General features: G+C 37.9%; 1 pseudogene; it reads left to right on the top strand.

The window, feature by feature from the left end:
• The window catches only part of LOC149162105 (ATP-dependent DNA helicase Q-like SIM), a 113,090-nt pseudogene that overhangs the window by 87,285 nt on the left and 882 nt on the right, over positions 1 to 24,923 (top strand).

Raw genomic sequence — 24,923 nt, 5'->3', positions numbered from 1 at the left:
TTGAGTTTGCTATGGTTTAGAAGCACTTCCATTCATAAACTTAGCCATTGTCTATTAATAAATCAGTTTTTCTTCCATTCAACTCGTCTTTTCCATGTATCAATGAAATTGTGCATAAATGAAGAAATTAGTGTATGTTGTTTTAGGAGCTTATGATTTGCAGGGAGACCTCATCAAAGTCTTCTCCACCTACACTGTCAAAGTCCACCAAACCCTAATCCGAATCCTTGTTTTGTAAGCAAAGTGGGCATTTTCCTTGACCAAATCCAACCATCTCGAAGCATTTGATTGAGCCTTGGATAGTGTTCACCTCCTCTATGCCTTATTCTCCATCAGACACCTTTCCCACACTTCATTTTACCTTTCCTACCTCCTTATAATATTTCGGCCTCTATCCTCTAGCAAAATAGGGCATCCTATAGTAGAACTAGGACATCCTGCAGTACTACAGGAAACTCTGTAGCAACCTGTTTTTAAGCCCAAATTGAGCATAAATGGTCATCTGAGCTTAGGTTAGGCCTCCACTTGGCTTCCATACCCTTGAAACTATTCCAGACCTTTTCCCCCATACCTGTCTCCCCTGCCAAAGAACAAATTGGAAATTAGCATTTGCATTCATAAAACTAAAACATTAAAAATGATTTTTCTACAATTTCTAAGTTAGCACATGCATGAAACAATCACAATAGTTCTTAGATAAAATTCCATGCTCAGTTAGTCCAGATCACTAGATTTTATATACAAGGTTAAGTTAGGTCTCTTTTGCAAGAAAAATGTGTAGATGCTTAGCTAGATGATTTCATGTCACTTTATATCACCTTCCAATTCAACACTTTCATTTCCTAGAGTAGGCAACATTCCTTTTTTTTGCACTAAGAATAATTTTCCCTTATCCATGTTGGTATTCAGACTCCTTCTAGTCAATAGAAGACTGGTTTGAAAAACCCTATTGGTCTATCAATCGAGTTGAAAAGTGACAAGAGTAGACCATTGCATCTACTATGTATACAACACTGTCACCTCCAAGTTTGTACGAACCCCAGGTTGATGAAGTAAAGTTCATAGCCCCAGGAGTTGCAACATTCTTGCTGCAATATTGGTGCTCATCACTTTTTGGCGTCATTGCCGGGGAAGAAGAAGAGACCATTCCACCAACCTACACCATGGCTAAAAATAGAAATGGGATTGGAGACAAAGAAGGAGCTAAGAATAGAGTTGAGGGTGCTTTTCCCTTCAGAGGAACTAATTGATATGCTAGGATGAAAACCATAAGCCCCTCTGCCCTTCTTCACTTCCATGACCTGACCTTAGAGGACTTGGACACATTTTTGTTCACTTTTTCTATCATATCCAAAACTTATGATTACACCTCTAATGAATAGAAGTTGAAATTGTTCCCATCCACCCTCAAAGATGTAGCCTTGCTGGTTCATGGGTTTACCTGGGGACAACATCACCACCTGGGCTCAGATGCAATAAGCCTTCAACAATAAGTATAGGGACTATTGCAGGTCCAAAGATACCAAAGAGGAAATTTTTATAATGACCTTGGGACATGATGAATCTTTGGAAGATTATGAGGAAAGGTTCCAACTCAACTACAAAAGGGCTAGGTGCACCCTCGATCCAAAATCACTTAAGATAGTCTTTCTTAGAGGGATCGGGGAAGATCTCTTAGAAACCCTAAACCTGCTGTTAGGAGGGGACATCTATCAGTTACCCTATGATGATATCAAGATAGTTTTCAAAAATCATTCTAGGGTAGCCAGAAAGAAGGGTAGGGCTAGTCAAGATTTGGTCAGTTCATCCTCCTCCAACACATCCATAAAAAGTGAAATTGGGAACATGTTGGAAGACTTCAAGAGTGAAATGATGCATACCCTTTCTCTACAAATGGACACCATGCAGATCAAGAGGAAGCAGGAGGAAGTATAAAGAGCCTTAGTTTTCTTCTTCCCTAGATGCAGTAGAAGGCACCCTAGGAACGAATGTCCATTGAATCTTATAGAGATATGCTTGGTCTATGAGGAGAACCACTCCATAGACAAGTGCCCTTCTCTACCTGGATTGAAAGTTGTGTATCAAGGAACTGAAGGGGTGACTGAACAACTCTGTTATATCAACCAAAGGAGGCCTCAAGGACCTCGACTATAAAAGAAAGGCATGCAAGGGGCATCCTATTCATATTACAAACCTAACCAGAATGCATCCATTCCCCCTTGGTGCCCTCCTGCTCATCCTTCATGGTCCACACCTTCTCCCTGGTCTTTTGCACCTCAATACCATTCCCAACCTGCCAACCAACCATTTCAGCCATATAATCTACCACAACCTTAGTGGAATGCACCATCCCAGGGTTGGAGGCCCCCATACAACCAATCTCCAGCCTTATTGCCTCCACCTCCATCCCAACAACAACTCCTTCACCTTGATCCACTTAAGAAATGTTAGATGCCCGCTTAACCAAATCCGAACCTGAACAAGAGACACACACAACAGGTCTACAGTGGGGAAGCATCTTACCCTGCCTATGTTGTGGAAATTTAAGAAATCAACCTCAACTCTAGAAGAGTGCTTCCAAATAATCAACCTCCATCCCTGAGGAGCTTGAAGAGGAAAAGGAGGAGAGTGTCCCTCAAGCAAATCCACCTCCTTTTCCTAAGGGATTAATCCATCCTATCCAGCACACCCTAGAAGAGACTAAACTTTTGGGTGAATTGAAAAACCTTTGTGTTAAAATCCTGCTCCTCCAAGATATCAAGGATGTCCCCATCTACAACAAGTTAATCAAGGAGAAATGTTTCAAACATCCAAGGAGGCGAAAGAAAGACACCCCTACCATTAATGTCATTGGACAATTGTATGACTTAATGTTGGGGCAGGTGATTTTCTCAAAGTATCTAGATTCTGGAAGTCCTATGGTAGATGTGCACATCGATGCTATCATTTTCCCCCATGCCTTGATCGATCTTGGTGCTGCCATCAATGTGATGACCATGGAGACTATGCTTAAAATGAATCTCCAAGGATAATTAAGAAAGAACACAACAGTCTTGCAGCTTGCAGATAGGTCCACAGTAGCTCCTGAGGGAGTTGTTCACAGGTTTTTCCACAAGCATAAAAATGCTGAGGGAGTTGTTGAGGATGTGATGGTCTCCATTGATTCCCGGGAATACCCTGCTGACTTCTTAGTTCTCTAACCTAAGAATGAGTTCAATGGTTATCCCCTCATCCATGTAAGGCCATGGTTAGACACTGTTGATGCTTACATAAGTTGCAGGGTTTGGAATATTACCATTAAAAATGGGCATTTGTCCAAATAATTGGTCTTGTACCCTCCTTCCCAAGCATCTCTGGAGCATGAATTACCTTTATGGTTAGAAGAGGAGGACAAATATGAAGTTTACTCTTCCCAAATCTATACCTTAGATGCTACTATAAGAGGGGGAAACCTAATGAAGATGACTTGATTGAGAAAATCCTCTAGAATCTGTCCCCCAACACCATGTCTCTTGATGAGTTAGTGAAGAAAAATGAAGATAACCCTTGGATTGATTTTTGCCTAGTTGACTCAAGTCATACTCATATCAAGATGATAGAATTTGGTCTAGAAAGAACATTGAAAATCAACCCCTCTCTCTCTGCACATCAGGAAGAGGAGTTATGTGACATGCTAAGAAAGCATCTAGATGCCTTTGCCTAGAGTTACAAGGAGATGAAGGGAGTGCACCCTTTGGTGTGTACTCACCACATCTACATAAAGGAAGGCTACAAGCCAGTGCGCCAACCCTAGAGGAGAATGAACCCAACCTTCAAGGATATAGTCAAAGAAGAACTACAGAAGTTGTTGGATGATGGGTTCATTTACCCCGTCTCAAATAGTGAGTGGGTATCTCCTATGGTTATGGTTCCAAATAAAAATGGGAAGTGGAGGATCTGTGTGGACTACAGAGAGCTAAACAAAGCCACAAAAAATGACCATTTCCCTCTACCCTTCATTGACCAAGTATTAGATGGTTTGGCAGGAGATAAGTTCTTATCTTTCCTAGATGGATTCAGTGGTTACAATTAGATCCAGATCAACCCAGAGGACAAAGATAAAACCACCTTCACCTGTCCTTGGGGTACCTTTGCTTATAGGGTCCTTCCTTTTGGATTATGCAATGCCCTTGCCACTTTTCAGAGGGAAATCCTGAGTATCTTTGCAAAGCTATTCCATGAATCTGTGGAAATTTATATGGATGATTTCACCCCCTATGGGTGTGATTTCCTGGAGGCTCTCTCTAACTTGGGAAAAGTATTAAAGAAATGCATTGAAATTAAGTTATCCCTTAGTCTCGAGAAGTGTGATTTCTTGATGACTACAGGGATTGTTCTAGGTCACCCAATATTCCAGGAAGGACTGCAAGTGGACCCAAATAAAATCACTCCCATAAAGAGGGTCCCTATTCCTCAGAAGTAGAGGGATGTCAGAAGCTTCTTAAGTTTAGTTGGATACTATAGGAGATTCATAAAAGACTTCATCAAGGTAGCCTCACCTTTGTTTGGACTATTGGCCAAGGAATCCAAATTACTATGGTCAGAAAGCTTCCAAGAGGCCCTAGAAACCCTTAAGGATAAGTTGACTATTGCACCTATACTCCGAGGCCCAAATTTGGCTCTTCCTTTCCACATCCATGCTAATGCATCTGAAAAAGCTATAGGAGTAGCTCTAGGCCAGATAGATGACAAGTTACCTTATGCCATTTACTTCATCAACAAAAATCTGTCAAACGCTAAATTGAACTATACTGTGACTGAAAAAGAGCTCCTAGTTGTCGTCCATTCCTTGAATACATTTAGACATTAAATCACTGGTTACCATACCTTTGTACATAGTGACCATGCTACTATTAAATATTTGATGAAAAAACCTGATGTGAATGCCCAAATTATTAGATGGTTTCTTTTGTTACAACAATTTGATCTATCTATCATTGATAAGCCTCATAGAGAAAATGTAGTTGCAGATTTTTTGTCCAGATTGGATTTGCCTGCATATGAGCAAGGAATGGTTGATGACCAGCTACCAGATGAGAATTTATTCACTATTTCAGTTTTCTTTCTGTGGTTTGCTGACATAGCCAACTACTTAGTAGTTGCACAGTTCCCTCCAAATTTGTCCTCCAAGGAAAAGAGAAGATTTATAAGGAAAAGCGCCCCATTCACTTGGAATGGGGGAAAATTATTCAAGCTAGGCCCAGATCAAATTATGAGAAGATGTGTTAGGGGGGAGGACGGTTTTGACATCCTTTTGGCCTGTCATGATGGGCCTTGTGGAGGTCACTTTGCAGCCAAGAGGAAAACCTTCAAGGTACTACAAGTTAGCTACTATTGGCCCACTTTCCACCAAGATGCAAGAAGATATACCAGCCAATGTGACCGGTGCCAAAGAATGGGGAAACCTACTCCCAGGGATGAAATTCCTTTGCATCCTCAAGTGACCTTTGAGCCATTTGAAAAGTGGGACATGGATTTCATTGGGCCCATTGATCCACCATTAGGACAAAAAAAGTACATAATTGTGTGCACTGACTACTTGACAAAGTGGGTTGAAACCAAGGCTGTCAAGGTAGCCACATAAGAGAAAGTGGTTGAGTTCTTGAGGGAGAATGTGTTTTAAAAATTTGGATACCCTAGAGAGCTAGTCACTGATCAAGGCACTCAATTCACCTCACACATGATTAGGAATCTGTTAAGCCAGCATAAGATCAAGCATAGGAAATCAACTCCTTACCACCCTCAGGCCAATGGACAAGTAGAAGTTACCAAGAGAGCATTGGAAAACATTCTCATAAAGGTGGTGAGAAACTACAGGAAGGATTGGGCTGACAGACTAGTGGAGGCCACTTGGGTCTACAATACAACTTGGAAGACAACCACTGGCTTCACCCCTTATGATTTGGTCTATGGGAACAAGGCTCTGCTCTCCATTGAGTTTGAGTACAACAATTTAAGAATGGAGGCACAATTGTATTTGGATGTTACAAGGGCACAATAAGAGAGGCCGATCTAGCTCAATTGTTTAGATGAATTCAGGATGCAGGCCTTCCTACACAAAGCGGTGACTCAAGTACAAAGAAAGGTTTGGCATGACAAAAATATCAAAGAAAAGTTGTTTTAAGAAGGTGATTGGGCTCTGTTGTATGACTCCAGGTTCAAGGATTTCAAAGGCAAGTTGATGACCAGATGGATGGGCCCATATGTGATAGAAAAGTGCCATGACAATGGGGATGTTCAGATAAGAACCATTGATGAAGAAGGTAGCATCCTTCTTGTCAATGGGTATAGATTGAAAGCCTACAAAGAACCTCTGCCAAAGGAAGAGTTCCTTAGTAGTATCAGTAAGGCAGTGATAGTTATTAAAGGAGTCTCGGGTTCCACCTCACTGAGTTCTTGAAGACTATTGATTTTTTTTTAAAAAATGAAAGAAAAAATGAAAAATACAATAAGGGACCTAGGTGAAAACCTCCATGAGGCACGTAAGGCCCACTTTTGGGTTGAAAACCTCCTTTAGGCAGCCCAAGAGTGAAAAAAATAAAAGATCCCTAGGTGAAAACCTCCCTTGAGGTGCCTAGGGTAGGAAAACAAGTTGAAAGCCTCCTTGGAGTTAACCTGGTTGTCTTTCAAATAAAAAAAGAAAAAAGAGAGAGAAAAAAACACAAAAATGTTATGGTAGGGACCTCAAACCTGCCCACTCATAACAGTTCTTGGTTTTTGCAGGTTTTCAAGGAAATAATGGACACCAAGTTCAGAGGGAAGCAAGCCAAGAAAAACCCCATTCTTCCTTCATTCATTTCATATCTTCCATGACCACCATGTCTCATTCATCCATACTCATCTCCAACCATCAAAAATCCAATTTTCAGGCAATTTTCTGACTTCTACAGGATTTCCTGTAGTTACTACAAGAGTTTCCTATAGTACTACTGGAAATCTTGAAGATCTACAGGAATGAAATCTCAGTTGAAAAAATACATGCATGTTTTGGGTTGAAAGAGGAGGCCATTTACCTCACCACATCTCAACCAACACCATTTCATGACCATGTCACCCTCCGTGTCCATCAAGAAATCCAGTTAGAAAAAGGGAAAAATAATAAAAATATATAAAAAAAGAGAGAGGAAAACAAAATAAATTCCAAAGGCCATACCATCTGTAGCCTACCTCTCCTACCACTCCATATCCCCATTTCCGCCCCTTCCACTCCTACTTCAACACCTATTCCTCCTCTAAGAAAAAGGAAAACAAAGAAAATCAGAAAGAGGCAGCCATAGAATTTCATGTAGTATTACAGGAAACCCTGTAGCAGCCTATATTGTAACAACATCAATCTCCAGGTTCCTCCTTCAACATCCTTGTAGAGGAAGAGTATTATCATCCCTGGAGGCACTATGGCACCTATCTAAAGCTCAATAGCAACGGAAGAGGCCAACCCTGCATATCACAACAAAGAATACAATCTATCAGCTTGATGAAATCAACAAAACAAGAGAAAAAGGGAAGATGTACCTAAACCAAAAGAAGCACAACAGAGCCACCCTCCAACATGAATCAATCAAGCAAAGTAAGACACAGGTATGGAACCTCATCCACACTCTCTCCTAAGTACAATATGATAAAAATGTAAGAATATGAAAATGTTGGTTTTATAAGTTGAAGGTGGCCAGTTAACTTGGTCACTCTCAGCCTGAAAACAAAAAGTTAAGTTGTAGTCAGTTGGACACATGGCAAGTGTGAGGCTCCCTCTTAGGGTCCTCTAACTAAAAACCAAATTTCTCTAATTTTAAATACAATAAAATGGGAAATAAATTATTTCTATCTAAACATTTATTTGATGATAATATACCATTAAAATTTATTTACCACAAATTAAATAAGTAAAGATCTCATTGCAACCATTTACATAAGTAATCAATAAATGGAGGAATAGCTGTTCCAATAGCTTAGTTGAGATGCTCCTGAGCTCCTGGCCCTCTTGACTACCTGACTGGATTTGCCTCCCAACCAACTAGGAGGTATCTCCTAGCCCAGGGAACCTCCACAGGTTCCTCCCTAGCCCTCCAAGCCCAAGTCCAACCAGATATAGTGTTTCCAAGCTAAACAAACACTCTCCTTCTCTCCCTTCTCTTTTCTCCACCTTCCTCCCAAAACAAAATCCTCCAAAACCACAACCAAAACCAAAACCAAAACCAAGACCAAGGATCCCCCCCTCCTCTCATCATCCTTCCCCTTTTATGCCTCTTCCTCCCATCCACCTCAACCACCTATCATTAATGTCATAACTACCCATCATCCTTTCTTTTGACTTTTCTTACAATATCTTCTCCCAAGTAAATTTGAGAGGACATTTTGGGGATAAGATATGGATATTTAATTTGGTAATTAATTGGGGAGGACCATATCTTCTTCCAAGTAAATTTGAGAGGACATTTTGGGGATAAGATATGGATATTTAATTTGGTAATTAATTGGGGAGGACCATATCTTCTCCCAAGGATATTTTGAGAAGACATTTTGGGGATATGGATATTTAAATTGGAATAAATGGAAGAAGACCATATCCTATCAAAATTTAAATTTGAGAAGACAAGTTGGGAATTGAATAATAACAATAATAAAATTTATATCAATAATAAATTTACAGTTTCACCAATGTAGGTATGTACCAATATTTCTTGATAATTATAAGTCAATATTTTTAGGTAATTTAAACACTAATACAATTTGCATGATAAGATTAAGTAGGGCATTACATACACCCCTCCTTCAGAAAACTTCGTCCTAAAGTTAGAGTGAAAAAGATACAAGGAGTTCGAAGTAGTTTGACAATAAGGCATAACAAAATAGAGAGAGAGTTATAGTAGTAAAATTTGATAATTCAGACAATGACATCACGTCCCATCAAGAGTCTCCAACTAATATATATCCTCCTATCCTTCCTAACCTACTTCTATTCCCACCCTATCCATCCTTTGCTGCTATATACTGTGGCATCAACTATACCAATCTAACCACTGATAAAACCAATATGGCGGAAGCGTCGACTATATCGACCTAACTTCCCCAGCAGGCAACTGGAAATCATCATCACACGTCTAGGGGAGTGTGTCCATCACTACCCTCCCACGATTCTAGGTTTGGAGGTTACACGGTGTGAAATACCTCCACCCCTACTTACACTAGGGTCAACACCAACTGGAAATCGTCATCACACATCTAGGGGAGCATGTCCATCACTGCCCTCCCACGATTCAAGGTTTGAAAGTTGAATAGTGGGAAATACCTCCACCCCTCCTTACACTAGGGTCAACACCCTAATATGGACCACACTACAACGCTGGTTAGATACTCGTCATCGAATAATCTAGTCAGGTAGTCCTGTCACCTGTCATTTACATTTTACTCATGTCATAAGAGTGCATATCCAGTAGATACAAAATGTAATAGAACAATGTACATTGTACCTTTCCTCATTAGATGTCTTGACCTTCCCCAATGGAAGAGTAGATCTTGGCTATCATATATTTCTTTCCAATCTGCAGGTTAGTTCTCATACATACATACATACATACATACATACATACATACATACATACATACATACATACATACATATATATATATATATATATATATATATATATATATATATAACAACAAAATATATATAGATAAGTGATCTTAAACATCATGTTATTAAGTCTAGTATCCACGTGTCAATTTTGTACTTCATACTAGAAATAAATCATAATTTCACTAAGTCATTCATTAGATAAATCATATCCACTTAAGCCATGCATCATTAGATAAATCATATCCACTTAAGCCATGCATCAAACAACAATAGCTCTGATAAGTCATGCAATAGATAAATCATCATCAATTAAGTCATACATTAGGTCATACATCAAACATTTCCTTCATAACTACCTAATCCATCTAATGATTTATATAAGTAGTTTCACTTGTCCAACTAAATGCATCATAGCGTTAATAAATAAATAACATGGAACTACAAATAGAGCCTTAGCATAGGTAGCTATCTAAGTCAAAATGGGCATCATAAATAGTCAAAAGTGAGGGGTAATTGTGACATACAGTCTTTGTGTCCTCCTGGGTAGCAGATCTTGGGTTATACTTGTCCCATTGTATCTTAACTTGGTCCACCAAGTGATGCCTGATCTATTGAACCCTATGGTATAATATGCATATTAGTTTAACCATTATGGTTCCCACATTTGAGACCTATAATTCCCTCTAATAGAGTTCGTGGTATTCTTTAGAAACATAATGTTATAGGAAAGATACATAAAAACATCATGAGTTTTATGCAAGTGGGGTGGTAGTACAAGACAATAGGACACTGGTACAATTTTCTCTTTGATTCTAAAAGGTCCTATAAATCGAGGTGGTAACTTCATACCTTTCTCAAACTAAATAGTGTTAGGAATAACAAAAAAAATAAAACAAATAAAACTTGATCCCCACTTTAAAACTTTGTTCGGTATTGTGTGCATCGACATAACTCTTTTTCCTATCTGGTGCTTACTTTAAACTTCGTTGAATCTATCTTAGTTATTCCTCCATTTTTGAAACAATCATATCATGACTATTACTGTGTCTTCCATCCTTTTGTCGACTCAATCGTGTCCTGAATGGCCTCCCATAGAGAGCTTGATAAGGAGACATCCTAATTGAATTGTGGTAATTATTATTATAGAAAAAATATACCAATGGTAAGTACTCTTCCCACTGAGTTTAATTATCCATGACATACATTATAAGCATATCTTATAACCTGATTTTCTCTTTCAGTCTTTCCATTTATTTATAGGTGTACACAATGCTAAGGTTTAACTAAGTCCCCAACACTAACTACAAACTTGTCCAAAATGTATATGTAAAGTGAGAGTCCCTATCAAAATGATCTTTGTGGGTAACCCATGTAGCTAGATAACTTCACCTATAAATACTCATGCCAAAATGGGAGCAGTCTCTTAGACAAGGTAGTTAGCCACCTAGAGATACCAATATATGGCCAAAATAGAAGATGTTAAGGTTGTTTCTCCAAGAAGAAAGCAACTCATCCTTCAAGAGTAGTCCATAAAAAAATATATATTTTCAAATGATGGTCATGACCACCTTTTTAAGTGGAGTGACTTCAAAGAATATGCCAAGGTAATTAGATTCTTGTAGACAAACAACGTAACTCCTCCAAATGGAAATAGTATAAAGATGTTAGGGAATTATCTCCAAGGATCAACCAAATTGGCCATAAATAGTAATCCCATAGAAACATGTGCCACAATTATCCATAAAGTTGTTATAAACTCCTCAAAGAAGTGGGGCGTCCTCAATCAATGTGCCAAAGTGGTTAAATGCACATGTACCAACACCTCTCCTCCAAGGAATATGATAAATAGTTCACCCTAAGAGATTGTGTAATGAGGCTAGGACACTCTCCAATATAGTAATAAAGGATCTTCCCAAACCAAGAGAAACTATATGATACAATGTGAAAATAACATACCAAGTGACCAAAACCATGGGTGTCAATGTAGAAGACCACCCAAGCAAGGTTTGAATGCCTCCAAATGCATGAGAAGATGCCAAATAAGGGGAGTGATTTCCTCTATCAAGAAAATAACTACTCACAACATGCCACATCATAGCCAAACTATAAATATCCATTGGCATTCTTCTAACAAACCACAACCACTTTTCCATGTCATCAAGACATCCACCAAAAGGGACATCAATTATGCAACAAAGGGTGGGTGTACTACTTCAAGGTTCATCAATCAAAATCATGAAACAATAATCCAAGTGAAACCCTATGAACACATGCAAACATGCCCAACAACTAATTCACTATGTCAAGGAGCAATAATTAACCAACAATACTTAAGGAAACTCTTAGTTGATGGATATCCCTCATCATAAATGTGCTAAGGGTAAATCAAATGTTTGAGCAATGTTATGCAAGGCCCTCAATCACATTTCAAACACCATATGTGCTAGATGTAAGCCTCCAAACAAGAAATGATGATGCCAACCAAGGACATAATGTGCATTATCTAACATGGGATATCAATAATAAATCATAGTAACAAACCCCCATGGTTATGTGATTTCGAGGACAATGACACTAGGTAAGTGCGCATAAGAACAACTTTCCTTAAGACACCTCAACACTCACCAGAGGTGATCAACAATGTCATGAGGGAAGTGTCAAGGAGAATGTAAGCACAAACCATGACTTCCCTCAATAAAAGCATTAAGCTCCATCAAATAATCCTACAATTGCAAGCTTAGTACAAAAAAGATGTTAATTGATAGTCACTTATATAAGTTCATTTGGTAACAAGATATGCTCCATGTGCAACATGCTTGGTTAGGGTTTACAAACACCATCTGGCACTCAACCTTGAAAAAAAAAGAATAACTCTTTATTCAATATTGTGAAAAAAATGATATGGATTAGACTAATCAAGCATGTAATGTAATAACATGATGCCAAAAGTTTAGGGAGATGAATGCCATTCACAAAGATTTATATCTTTTTATATATAAATCCTTCATCAAGTGTGACTTATGGAACTCATGAAGTGTTTTCTTTTTCTCCCGAATCTGAAGTGTTTAGAAAAGGAAAAAAAGAGAGAACATTGTTTTCTTTTCCTGATGTTGATAAATAATGTCCAGAGAACTCCAAATGCTCTCACTACAATCAAAACATTGAATTTTGCAGCCAAGATATAGGAATAAATGACATCATGTTGTATCTAGAAGTTTGCTCTACTACAAAAAAGAGTTATGCTTCAGAAATCCCAAGGGGATTTGACTGGTATATACTATATACAATGGTGAGTCCACCTTATGTTGGGAAGCTTCTGGTTTTTAAATTTTATTTATTCGGAATTTTCGAAGACAAGTGTTACAAAATTGTTTACAGGACCACAACTAGGCAGTTCACTAGAAACTCCTCCTAAGAATCAATTATATATTAGAAGAAAGTAAGGCTTTAACTTATTTATGTGATAGCTCCCTATGCTTTAAATTTCTGAGATTTTTTTTTTTGCTCCTCCTTTACATTCATCACCTAGCCTCTTCGTACCTTCCCTAATAGAGGATGTTAGTCCAGCCATCGTAGATCCTGTGGTTTTCTGTAAAACTTGAGCAACTTTAGATGCCATTGTTAGAGCCTCTTGTCGGAGTTCTTGAACTCTTCCACCAACCTCTGCTGCTCTCTGTGGAAAGCTAGTTATGAGAAAATCTTTGGCATGTATTAACTTCTCTATCACTCCCGAAATCTTCTCCTTCATATCATTAGACACTACAAGAAGGCTCTTTAAATTTTCTTCTCACACGAGAACTTCACGCATTGTTGATGACTCAATTCAATTTTTTTTTTATGGTAATACTAACAGTTTGGTGAAAGCATAATGGAAACATCTTCTAGTGAAATAACATATTTGATTTAGTTTAAGAGGTAAAGATTATTGTTGGCATTCAATTATGGATGTACTGAAACTATTGAGTTTCTTTCTAGCTATCAAGGATGTCATCATTTAATTTACCTTTACCTTTCTCACCTCTCTTAGAATATTTGGCATAATAAGATATTTTGTTTTGGGAAAAATACTTCAGATGGAGGAAGTGCCATTACAGTTGTCAAGGATAATTTTATGTGCATGGCTTTAACATGTTTGCAAAGCCATTTTGTGTGTATGTTGTGCAAGACTAAAGATATAACATCATACACAAGTATCTCACAAGTTTGCGTGAGGCAACATATGGATTTTAGCATTGTAAACTCGATGGTAAGCATGGAAAGATTGGTATATTGAGGGGCATTATGAAAGGCAGGCTCAATCCCAAGTATGTAGAACTGATTTTTGTTCTCATCAAACACTTCTTTGCAATTTTCTTGGTTATTGAAGAGCTCTGGACTAAGTTTCAAAGAAAGATAGTGACTTCAATGGGTATTTATATCTATGTGTATTGGACATCTAGAGGCCACCCCTTTTTTTGGTTTGAGTTCTTAGTTAGTTTGTTGAAGTGGAGTGGTTTGACTTCCTAGCAGCATTCACCTTCAAGTTTTGGTAGAGCTTCACTCAAAGTGAAATCATTGACTTTGGGGTCTTTTATCAAGTTAAAAATTTGTCTAAGGAAAGCTACATAGCTAGGTTGAAAGGCCAACAAATCTTCCAACCTAGCAACTTGCCCCTCAGATGTTGAACTGGGTGAAATTTTCCATTCTTAGTGCTAGGAAAAGGACAACACTCACTGTTTTCAAACCCTCAGAGCCAAGATAAGATAAATCATTAGGTTGACAGACCAATGAGCTTCCGAACCCAACAATTTGCCTCCTTGCCCCTCCAACCGAGCAATTTTTCCTCTTAAGGAAAATCATTGAATCTAACATGCAGGCTTCCTCTTCAACCCAATGATTTACCTCTTTGGTCCCCAACTCAACCTATTATCAAGTTTGTAAGTTTAGTTGTATTTTTTTTTTGTGTAACGCTCACTTAATACCTTGGTAGTCTTTGTTATAGTCTCATATAGGCAGTGGTTATCTTTCTCTTTCACTCTTCTCTCTCATTCTCCTTGGACAAGTTCTATTTTTAGCCCGTGGTTGTAGGTGAGCATTCTTTCATTGTTTGCTGCTATAATTTTATGGTAGATGTATGACTGTTCAAAGTTCTCTCAGCTAATTGAAACCACCAGTAATTGCTCGAGACTAATCCACAGTGATCCCAGCGTCTTGGTTATGTGTTTTTCCTTGCAAATTCTTGCTATAACTATCTCATGTTTTCTATGTCTATGGCTTAGTGTTTGGTATTGATCTGCATACGAAATGGACACTCTAAGGGAAAAATATTCTTGTAAGGGGTCTCTCAATTGGCAAAGAGCTTCTTTGGAAGGTACTTTGGATTGCAAAATTTGTTATAATGGAGGAAACCTGTTTTTTTATATTAAAAAGCCAACAATATTCATACTCCATCTTGAAAATTTTACGAAAATATAACGGATGTATATATTATTAGAAAACACATCTTGACAATTTGATATGCATTTCTACAACCCATTGTATTGAATCAGCCAAGGTCAATTTCTCACCTGCATTTTCCTTTCTTCCCCATGTTTCTTTTATGATGTCCTTAGATTCATCCCAAAAGGTCTACAACTGATCCTGTGGAGGGCGATCCTTTGCTGACCCAGGATTCAATCATAATCTGTGAATGAAGACTCTGATCGGCCGGAACAAGATGGCCTGAGCGTGCCACAATGACATGGGTGAGATTCGAGTGGGAGCGCACGTACCCAGCCAGCTTGTTGGACACTTTCCAAACACCGTTTGTGTACCATTTTCTGGTCTTGCCATAATTCTTTGGCCTCTAGTGGTGATTGTTGCTGTCTTAAGTGCCTTTGTGTCAAGCTTCTTCCTCGGCTTTTATGCCGCTGTTCTTGTGTATCAAGAATCTTCAATTAGGTTGGGATTAGCATGTGTTGTGTCTGTAATAGCACTGTTTGATGAATACATGAATGATTTCTTGTATATGCGAGAAGGATCCTGCTTTCCAAGGCCTAAGTACCGCAACCAAAGCATGCCTTTGTCTAGAACCTTATGAAGGCGATATTCAATTGGCAAGGATGGATCATATGGAAGGAATGGATTTATCAGCCCAGGTAACAAAATGCCAGGTCCCTAGCGCATAAAGTCTTTGAAGAAGAACATACAATAAATGAAGCCTATGCAGATGTGGGATTATCTTTTGAGTCATCTGAGTGTAATGGAAAGATCCTGGTTGAGGAAAATGTAATTAAAATTTCAGACATAGAAGAGTGGAATCGTACTGCGAAGTGAAAAATACTCAGTGTTGGGTTACCTGCTTACTCTATTTTGCAAAACCTTATTTGTTCTACAAAGTTTGATTCAGCTGGATTTATGTTTACTGATGGAAACGAAGACACAAAGAGTCTAGATCTATCGACAGTTGTGACAATATATCCTCCAGTTATGCAGCCGGAAATGTTGCAGATACTATGCAACTGCATTTTTTGCAGGATGAATTTCATGGCAACAACTTACACGTTGATCCTTTACAAGACACATAACTGGATTGGGAACAGAAAGAAGAACTCTTTTACAACAACGCTTTGGCTATAAAAAAAATTGAAGTACTTTCAGAAAGAGGCTTTGAAGGCATGGGCATGTCATCAAGACTACCTCGTTCTTGCAGCAATAGGCTCAGGAAAATTCCTTTGCTTCCAACTTCCTGCATTATTGTCTGGGAAAGTTGTAGTGGTGGTATCTCCATTGTTGACAACTAATCATAGGGATTGGGTGAACAACTGTAAATAGTGTAAATAACTAATCGAGAAAATGGAGAGTCATCGGGAGATGAAACTCAACAGTCACTCCCTCATGTATATAATAATGAACAACCTAAATGAATGACAGAATCTCATTTTGAGGAGTTACCTCCTGGCCTGACATGGTATTAGAGCCAACTCCATTCTTGGCTTCCCTCTTTGCCCTTGTAACTCCCTCCTGCCTATGTTCTGCCTATTTTGCAAAACTGACACCTTTGTTATGCTCCTGAGGCCTGAACCCACCTTACCTACACTGTCATATGCGTTTTCTATTCCTTGCCTTAACGACTCACCTCCGCATACCACTCCATCGTTGAGCACAGAGACCTGTCAAGCCCTTGCTGGTCGTGTGGAAACTGAGACCTCATTCTGGTGATGGTGCCGCTTGGACATGGTGTATGATGCATGGTTTGTTGGAGGTGCATTCAACATCAAAGTGGAATGGCATTAGAGTGAAGTAGTGGAATGTCATATGGCTCAATGATATTGAATTCCATTTTTTAAATGCAATATCAGTCAACTGTGTAATAACACCACTCGACTCTTATGATGCCGCTTCCGCAGAGTTGTAGAAATCTGACTTGTTCGCCTCCACATGCATATGTAGCCCTAACACTCAGCCTCCATACTCGTGCAGTTTTTGTCTCATTATTTATTGTTGTAGCGCATAAGTTATGGACTCTGTAAGTTTCATTTTGTTGGGTTTGGTTTATGCCTTTTTTGCAGTTATGGGCGATGAATTTTTGATTGGGGTATTGATTTAATGCTTGGAGAGTTCCTTTGGAAGTTAGTATTTTCCAAGGATCAGTTGTATGCATTTTTCTGTCCGTCAGTTTGTTGTAGATTGTGGATTTTGAAGTGGGCTTAATTAGATTCTATGATAGTGGTAGAACAGTATCTTCAGAGCTAGCATTTGCCTTTCATGTGAGCCTTTTTTTCTGTAATAAATATTCCGGACCAACGCCTTGAATCGAATTGTAGGACATGAATTTTGTCTTGGATATTAACCACACATTAATGGTATATAAAATTGGTATATACCCCACCATACCGCTTCAAATACCATCAAATATACCTCTACCATATATATATCAAAATTAGATTTTTTTTACCATCAAGAGTAAAATTTTGCAACAAAAGTATTTTTTTTTTACAGTACACAAAATTTTTAAAATGCATTCATTGATTTCTATTGTGGAAGTGGTTCTCACTGGCAAGGAGAACTATCCAGAATGGTCACAGAAAATCAAACGCACTCTCATTTTTAATGAGCTGTGGAAAGGAGTGTGTATTGGAGATGGAGACAAAGATCCAGAACAACCTACCTCAGACAAGGAATTTTGCGAAAATAAGAACAACAAGGCTTATGCATTGATTGCAGCATCAGTAAATGAAGAGGTGAGTTGCCATATTTCACCATTTTCAAATTCTTTCGAAGCCTTACAAAAACTGAAGGAACTCTATGACTCACACTTTGCACTTGAAGTTGTTCAAATCATGATTAAATTGTTCACCCTTGAATTACAAAATGATGATCCTCCTGCTCTTGCATCATAAGTAAAATCTATTATGCATGATATCAAAGTCACTAATGTTGAACTGGACGTTCCTCTGATAGCTTTTCTCAAGGTAGTTTATCCCACTTACTCAAGTTATCTTGAGTCATTGCAAGAAAATAGAAACCTCAAAGATATTACCTTTGACTCCCTTGTGAAAAAATTTGTTGAAAGAGAGAAAGATTTTGGGAAGAAGACAACTCCTCAGTCTTCTGAAGAGGATGTGTGTCTTGCACAAAGAGAGAAGAATCTTGCTCAAGATTCTTCCAAAGGAAGAGGTGGTCTAAGTGTAAGAGGAAGAAATTTCAGAGGCAGGGGGGGCAGACACTCAGGGAGAAAAGTCAGATTTGCATTGCATACGTTGCAAAAGAGATGGATCACATGATGCATCCGCATGCAAGTTGCCTTGGGACAGAATTGAGCAGGAAAGAAACCAACCCAAAGAAAAACTAATGACAAAGAGAAAGGTAAAGCACCTGAATCCGCTCACTATGTTGTGGCACACTGTAATATTGGAGTAAATGAAGACTTGTTTAATGCTTCACTTGCTTCTTGGAAAAATGATTGGTTGCTTGATTCAGGAGCAACTTGCCACATGACTTTTAGAAGAGATTTTTTTAAATATTTTACTGACAATATTGATGGATTAGTATACTTGGTAGACAAATCAAAACTCAAACCATCTGGGCTTGGCACAATCATGCTCAAATTTTTTGGTCTTCCAGACTTTCTTTTGCATCATGTTTTATATCCCCCACACCTGAGGAGAAACTTGCTATCCTTGGTCCACATCCTCCAGCAAGGACACTCCATTCATATGTTTGATGGCAAGGTTGAGGTGCGAAAAGCATCAAATCACTCACTTGTCATGATAAGGATAGAATAAGAAAGGCTTCTCAAGCTGCAGGGTACCTCTTCTCATGCACAAAATTTCTCATACAATTCTCATTATGAAGAAGCTACATTTCGATCAAGTTTATTATGGCATGCTAGATTTGGACACTTAGACTATGACAACCTCTGCTTGTTGAAGAAAAATGGTGTTACTGGTTTGCCTACAATTCCTAGGAAACTTAAGCAATGTGATGCTTGCATTCTAGGAAAGCATAGCAAACAATCTTTTCATGATTCCCATTCTAAAGCACATAGAAAACTTGAACTAATTCATTCATATTTATGTGGTCCAATGCCTGTTCCTTCTACAAATGGAAATACATATATGCCTACATTTATTGATGACTACACTAGAATGTGTTAGGTTTATTTATTGAAGAACAAATCTAATGCTTTTAAAAAATTCAAGAACTTTTTGACATGGATTGAAAAAGATGCACAATTTGATATTGGCTCTATTCACTGATAATGGAAAAGAATACACTTCAAATTAATTTCAAAACTATCTTCGCCAAAATGGGATCAAACATCAAACAATTGTGCCTTATAATCCCCAACAGAACGGATTAACTGAAAGAATGAACAGGACAATCTTAAACATGGTGCGCTCCATGATGTTTTTCAAAAATGTAAAAGTGATGCTTTGGGCTGATGCAGTTCTATGTGCTGTATATGTAAAGAATAGATGTCCATCTAATGCTATTATAAATAAGAATCCTTATGAAATGTGGTATGGACACATTCCTTCGGTAAAGCATCTCAGGGTCTTTGGTTCCACATGTTATGCCTTGATACCAAAGGTACATAGAAACAAACTTGGTGCAAGGAGTCGTAAGTGTATATTCCTGGGGTATTCAAACACCTCCAAAGCATACTGTCTCTATGATGAAGTCAATAAGAAGTTTGTTGTATCCAGAGATGTAATCTTTCTTGAATCATCCAAAGCTGACAATGTTGTTGAGCGATAACTTGATTGCTTGGATAGATTTGCAAATGCAAAATCATTTCAAGAATTTGATAATCAGACTCCACATCTTGAAGGGGGGATGCCTATACTAGATCAACCTATGGAGTCTTCTTCTGAAGCACTCTCTCCCCCACATGAAACTCCAATAATGAATGATACTTTGAGTGATGTGATTGACAGAATTTGGAGATTCAATCTTGATTCAGTCCCAACTCAATCAACTCAGCAGCCTGCAAGGATAATTTTAGGGGCGAATGTTCGCCCTTTGGCGAAATTAAGGGGTTTTAAATTTTTAGTGGGCGAATATTTCGTATCTAGTACATTTTTACAAATCACCTCAAATAGCCCACCTTATTTTAAGGGAGAGGGTAAAAAAGGTAAATTTAGCCCTTGAAATTAGGACTTACAACCTTCCATTCGCCCATTTTCAAGAATAGGTTTTATTTAAGTGAATCCATTCGCCCATTTTCAAGAATAGGTTTTATTTAAGTGAATCCTATGGGCCAAATACCATATTTATAAAAGAGGTATGGTAAATTAATAAAAATATAAATAAATGAGAGGTGTGGTAAATAAATAAAACATTTTTTTATATTTACTCCATAAGTCACCTTATATACATGTAAGGGTGTAAACAAATAAAAATATAAGTAAAGTGGAGGTATGGTAAATAAATAAAACGTCTTTTTATACTTACTCAAAAGGTATGGTAAATAAATAAAAATATAAATAAACTATACGTATCGTAAATAAATAAAACCTCTTTTTATATTTAGTCCATAACCCTCGTTCTATTTATAAAGGCTCAAGAAAGAGGTTTTATTTAAGTGAATCCTATGGGCCAAATACCATATTTGTAAAAGAGGTATAGTAAATTAATAAAAATATAAATAAACAAGAGGTATGGTAAACAAATAAAACATTTTTTTATATTTACTCCATAAGTCACCTTATATTTACGAACACTCAAAACAAATAAAAATATAAGTAAAGTGGAGGTATGGTAAATAAATAAAACGTCTCTTTATACTTACTCAAAAGGTATGGTAAATAAATAAAATATAAATAAACTATACGTATCGTAAATAAATAAAACCTCTTTTTATATTTAGTCCATAACCCTCGTTCTATTTATAAAGGCTCAAGAAAGAGGTTTTATTTAATTGAATCCTATGGGCCAAATACCATATTTGTAAAAGAGGTATAGTAATAAAAATATAAATAAACAAGAGGTATGGTAAACAAATAAAACATTTTTTTATATTTACTCCATAAGTCACCTTATTAATAAAAATAAAAATGGCACATGGTATTGACCCATGGTATTCGCCTGGAATGTAGCCTATTTAAATGGGGGAATTAAACCAGCATGTAGCCTATGCTAAGATTCACTAGGACTTTACAAAGTTTTATTATTTAGTGAAAGACTCCCCAAGATCTTACAATATTTTATAATTGAGTAAAATATTCGCCATGCCTGGTGAGAGATTCGCCAAAAAATTATATACACATATTATATGATTGATAAAATCGCCTTCCATTTTTCCTATATACCATGGAGATTCGCCCATTTATTATATTTATAAATTTAGGGGGGGTTCATAAAATTTTCCCTGGCAGCCTGGACCATCTTATAAAGGTTCCCCAAAGTGGCCGACAAAGACACTTGAAAGTGTTCATCCTGATAAGGTTGGAAAGATAGGAACTAGAAATTCAACCCGGAAAAATGGAGGTGATGTAAATGACTTTGATTCACCTGTTGATATGGATGTTTCTTATGATTGCGAATTGAATTTGCCTACATATTTTGAACCAAATTCCTTCAAAGAAGTTTCTTCTCATGATGAATGGAAAGAAGCAATGCAAAAGGAGTATGATGCCTTCATAAAGAATGGCACTTGGAATCTAGTTGATCCTCCATTGGGAACCAAACCAATTGGTTGCAAGTGGGTCTACAAGAACAACTATAAAGCTGATGGCTCACTTGACAAGCACAAAGCCAGGCTTGTGGCAAAAGGTTTTGCATAGAAGGAAGGGATTGATATGAGGAGATTTTTGCCCCCATAGAAAAATAGGCTACCATCCAGACACTCTTTTCCCTAGCAACTCAGAACGATTGGAAAGTCCATCAAATGGATGTAAAAACTGCTTTCTTGAATGGAGATTTAAAAGAGAATGTTTTTATGCCCCAGCCTGAAGGATTTGTTGTGAAAGGAAATGACCATAAAGTATTCAAACTTGTGAAAACCTTGTATGGCCTCAAACAACCACCGCGAGCCTGGTATGAAAAACTAACTGAGCATCTTTTGAAACTCAATTTCAAACATTATGATCTTGATAATGCAACTTTATTTGTCAAAAAAGTTGGCAAAACAATTGTATATCTTGTGGCATATGTAGATGATCTTTTGATGACAGGGAATAATGAGAGCTACATTGCATCCATAAAGAAGGAATTGAGGAAAGGTTTTAAAATGACTGATTTGGGCTATGTTCATTACCATCTTGGTATTGAAGTAACTCAACATCCAAAGTCCATATTCCTTTCTCAAAAGCAGTACATTGGAGATCTGTTGAACAAGTTTGTCATGGCTAAATGCAATCCTCTGACTACTCCAATGGAACAAAACTTGAAGCTCACATCCATTGAATTAAAATAATTTGAGGATGCAACAAAGTATAGATAGCTTGTAGGAAGTCTCAACTACCTAACTAATACCAGACCAGACATTTCGTTTGCTGTTGGAATCCTCTCCAGGTTTATGCAAAAGCCTTGTGAGGGACATTGGTCTGTTGCAAAAAGAGTTCTAAAGTACTTGAAGGGAACTCAAGACTTTGGACTCAAGTATACACAGGTGGGTGACTTCAGCTTGATTAGATACTCTGATTCAGACTTCGATGGAGACAAAGAAACTGGGGTATCTACTTCGGGCTATGCTATGAGTCTTGGATCAGGATTTGTCTCCTAGATATCATGCAAACAACCAGTTCTAGCAGATTCCACAATAGAGGCAGAATATGTGGCAACACCTGAGGCAACAAAAGAAATTGTGTGGCTCAGGAAAATTCTAGAAGATTTGCAGGTAAAACAAGTACATTTAACTCCACTCATGATTCAAAATACCCCAGCAATAAAGTTGGCCAAGAACCCAAAGTTACATGATCGAACAAAGCACATCAATACAAAATATCATCTGATTCGACATCATGTTGAGGCCAAAACAATCCATCTTCGCCATTTTTCCACTAATGAGCAGATTGCAGACATCTTCACCAAAGTGCTTGGAAGAGAAAAGCTTGAAAGATTTAGAACGATGCTTGGACTCACCAACATCCCTTCAGATTAAGGGGGGGAATGTTGACACCTAATCATAGGGATTGGGTGAACAACTGTAAATAATTTAAATAAATAATAGAGAAAATGGAGAGTCATCGGGATATGAAACTCAACAGTCACTCCCTCATGTATATAATAATGAACAACCTAAATGAATGACATAATCTCGTTTTGAGGAGTTACCTCATGGCCTGACATCCATTAATCAGCCTTATGCATGTTCAATGCTTGAAGCTGGCAAAACATGGAGTTTCTGCTTGTTTCCTTGGTTCAAGGCAAGTTGACAAAAGCATTGAGGATAGAGCTATGGTAGGCATGCATGACATTATTTATGTCTGTCTAGAGACACTTCTACAAGTAATTGGGTCATTACAGAAGCTTGCAGAAAGTCGTGGTATTACTCTTTTTGCTACTGACGAAGTTCATTGTGTGTGAAAATGGGGTCATGATTTTCGACCTGATTACAGGAGCTTCTCTGTATTGAGAGAAAAATTTTGGGTAAGAAACGTTGAGTCGGTAAAGCATCATATACCGATTATGGCACTTACTGCTACAGCTATACATTGTGTTCGAGAAGACATTATGAATTCTCTGGGCATGAAGCTAGACACAAAAATTGTCCTGTCATCATTTTTCATACCAAATTTGAGGTCCTCTGTGCATCATAGCCAAACCACTTATCCATCATCTTACAAAGTTGATTTTCAAGATATACTTGATATTTATACTCGACAAGGGGTCCCGTCAAAGAATAACAAAGCAGGAGTTGATTTTCAAAAGGATTTTATAGACAGGAAAAAGGAATCTGCAAGGGAAATTGATTCTGATTCAGATGAAACATCCTCAAATGAATCAGACAACAATAAAGAGGAGACTGATGATGATGATATCATTGCAAAAAACCAGTTTAATAAAGGATGGAGGAGATACTTGTAAAGTTCATAATATGATAGTCGAATACCTTGAGGATGAGGCTGATGAGCATATGGCCGAAGACTTTGATGTGACATTTGGTGACTTTGAAGGATCTATTTTTTCAAAGAAGAGCACCATTTAGAACAAGAAAGTGGTTCTTTTGAAACTGTACTGGTTGAGGAACTCCCTATACTAGGATCGGGTCCAAGTATCATATACACACCCACAAGAAAAGAGATAGAAATGATAGCGAAATTTATTAGCAAGTCTGGTGTAAAGGCTACAACTTATCATGCAAAGTTTCCAAAAGAACCAGTTGAGGCAAGTCCATGCACAGTTTCATCATGATAAACTACAGGTGGTTGTTTCAACTATTTCTTTTGGGATGGGAATTGATAAGGCAAATGTGTGGTGAATTATTCATTATGGTTAGCCACAGAGCTTGGAATCTTATTACTAGGAAGCTGGGAGAGCTAGAAGAGATGGTGTTATAGACATTTTTGGGCATTGCAACCCAAAGCATAACTTTCCATAAACCAAGGGCTCCTAAGTCCCTAAAGGTGTTGTTCCAACCCCTAAAAGAACAAGGTCAACTGATTACAACATCTCCCAGAAGTTCTCCATGAAAAACTACTCAGAACTGGTCAAAACTGGACCATTTCACCTGCTCCATAGGCAAAGTGCGTTGCATCCTACCTGAATACACACAATAGGTGTGATGCATGTCAAAAAACCCTTCTATGGGGTGTCATGGGCAAGAAGGGACAAATGGCAGGGTCAATCTACAAGGTGGAGGAGCATGGAATCTTCCAGAAACCTCTCCTGTGACACTTGC

Source organism: Pinus tabuliformis, chromosome 5_2 (genome assembly GCF_031772625.1).
Source record: "Pinus tabuliformis cultivar Carrire ecotype Pingquan chromosome 5_2, CPIR1, whole genome shotgun sequence".
NCBI lineage: Eukaryota > Viridiplantae > Streptophyta > Pinopsida > Pinales > Pinaceae > Pinus > Pinus tabuliformis.
This window is presented reverse-complemented; position numbering and strand designations above follow the sequence as displayed.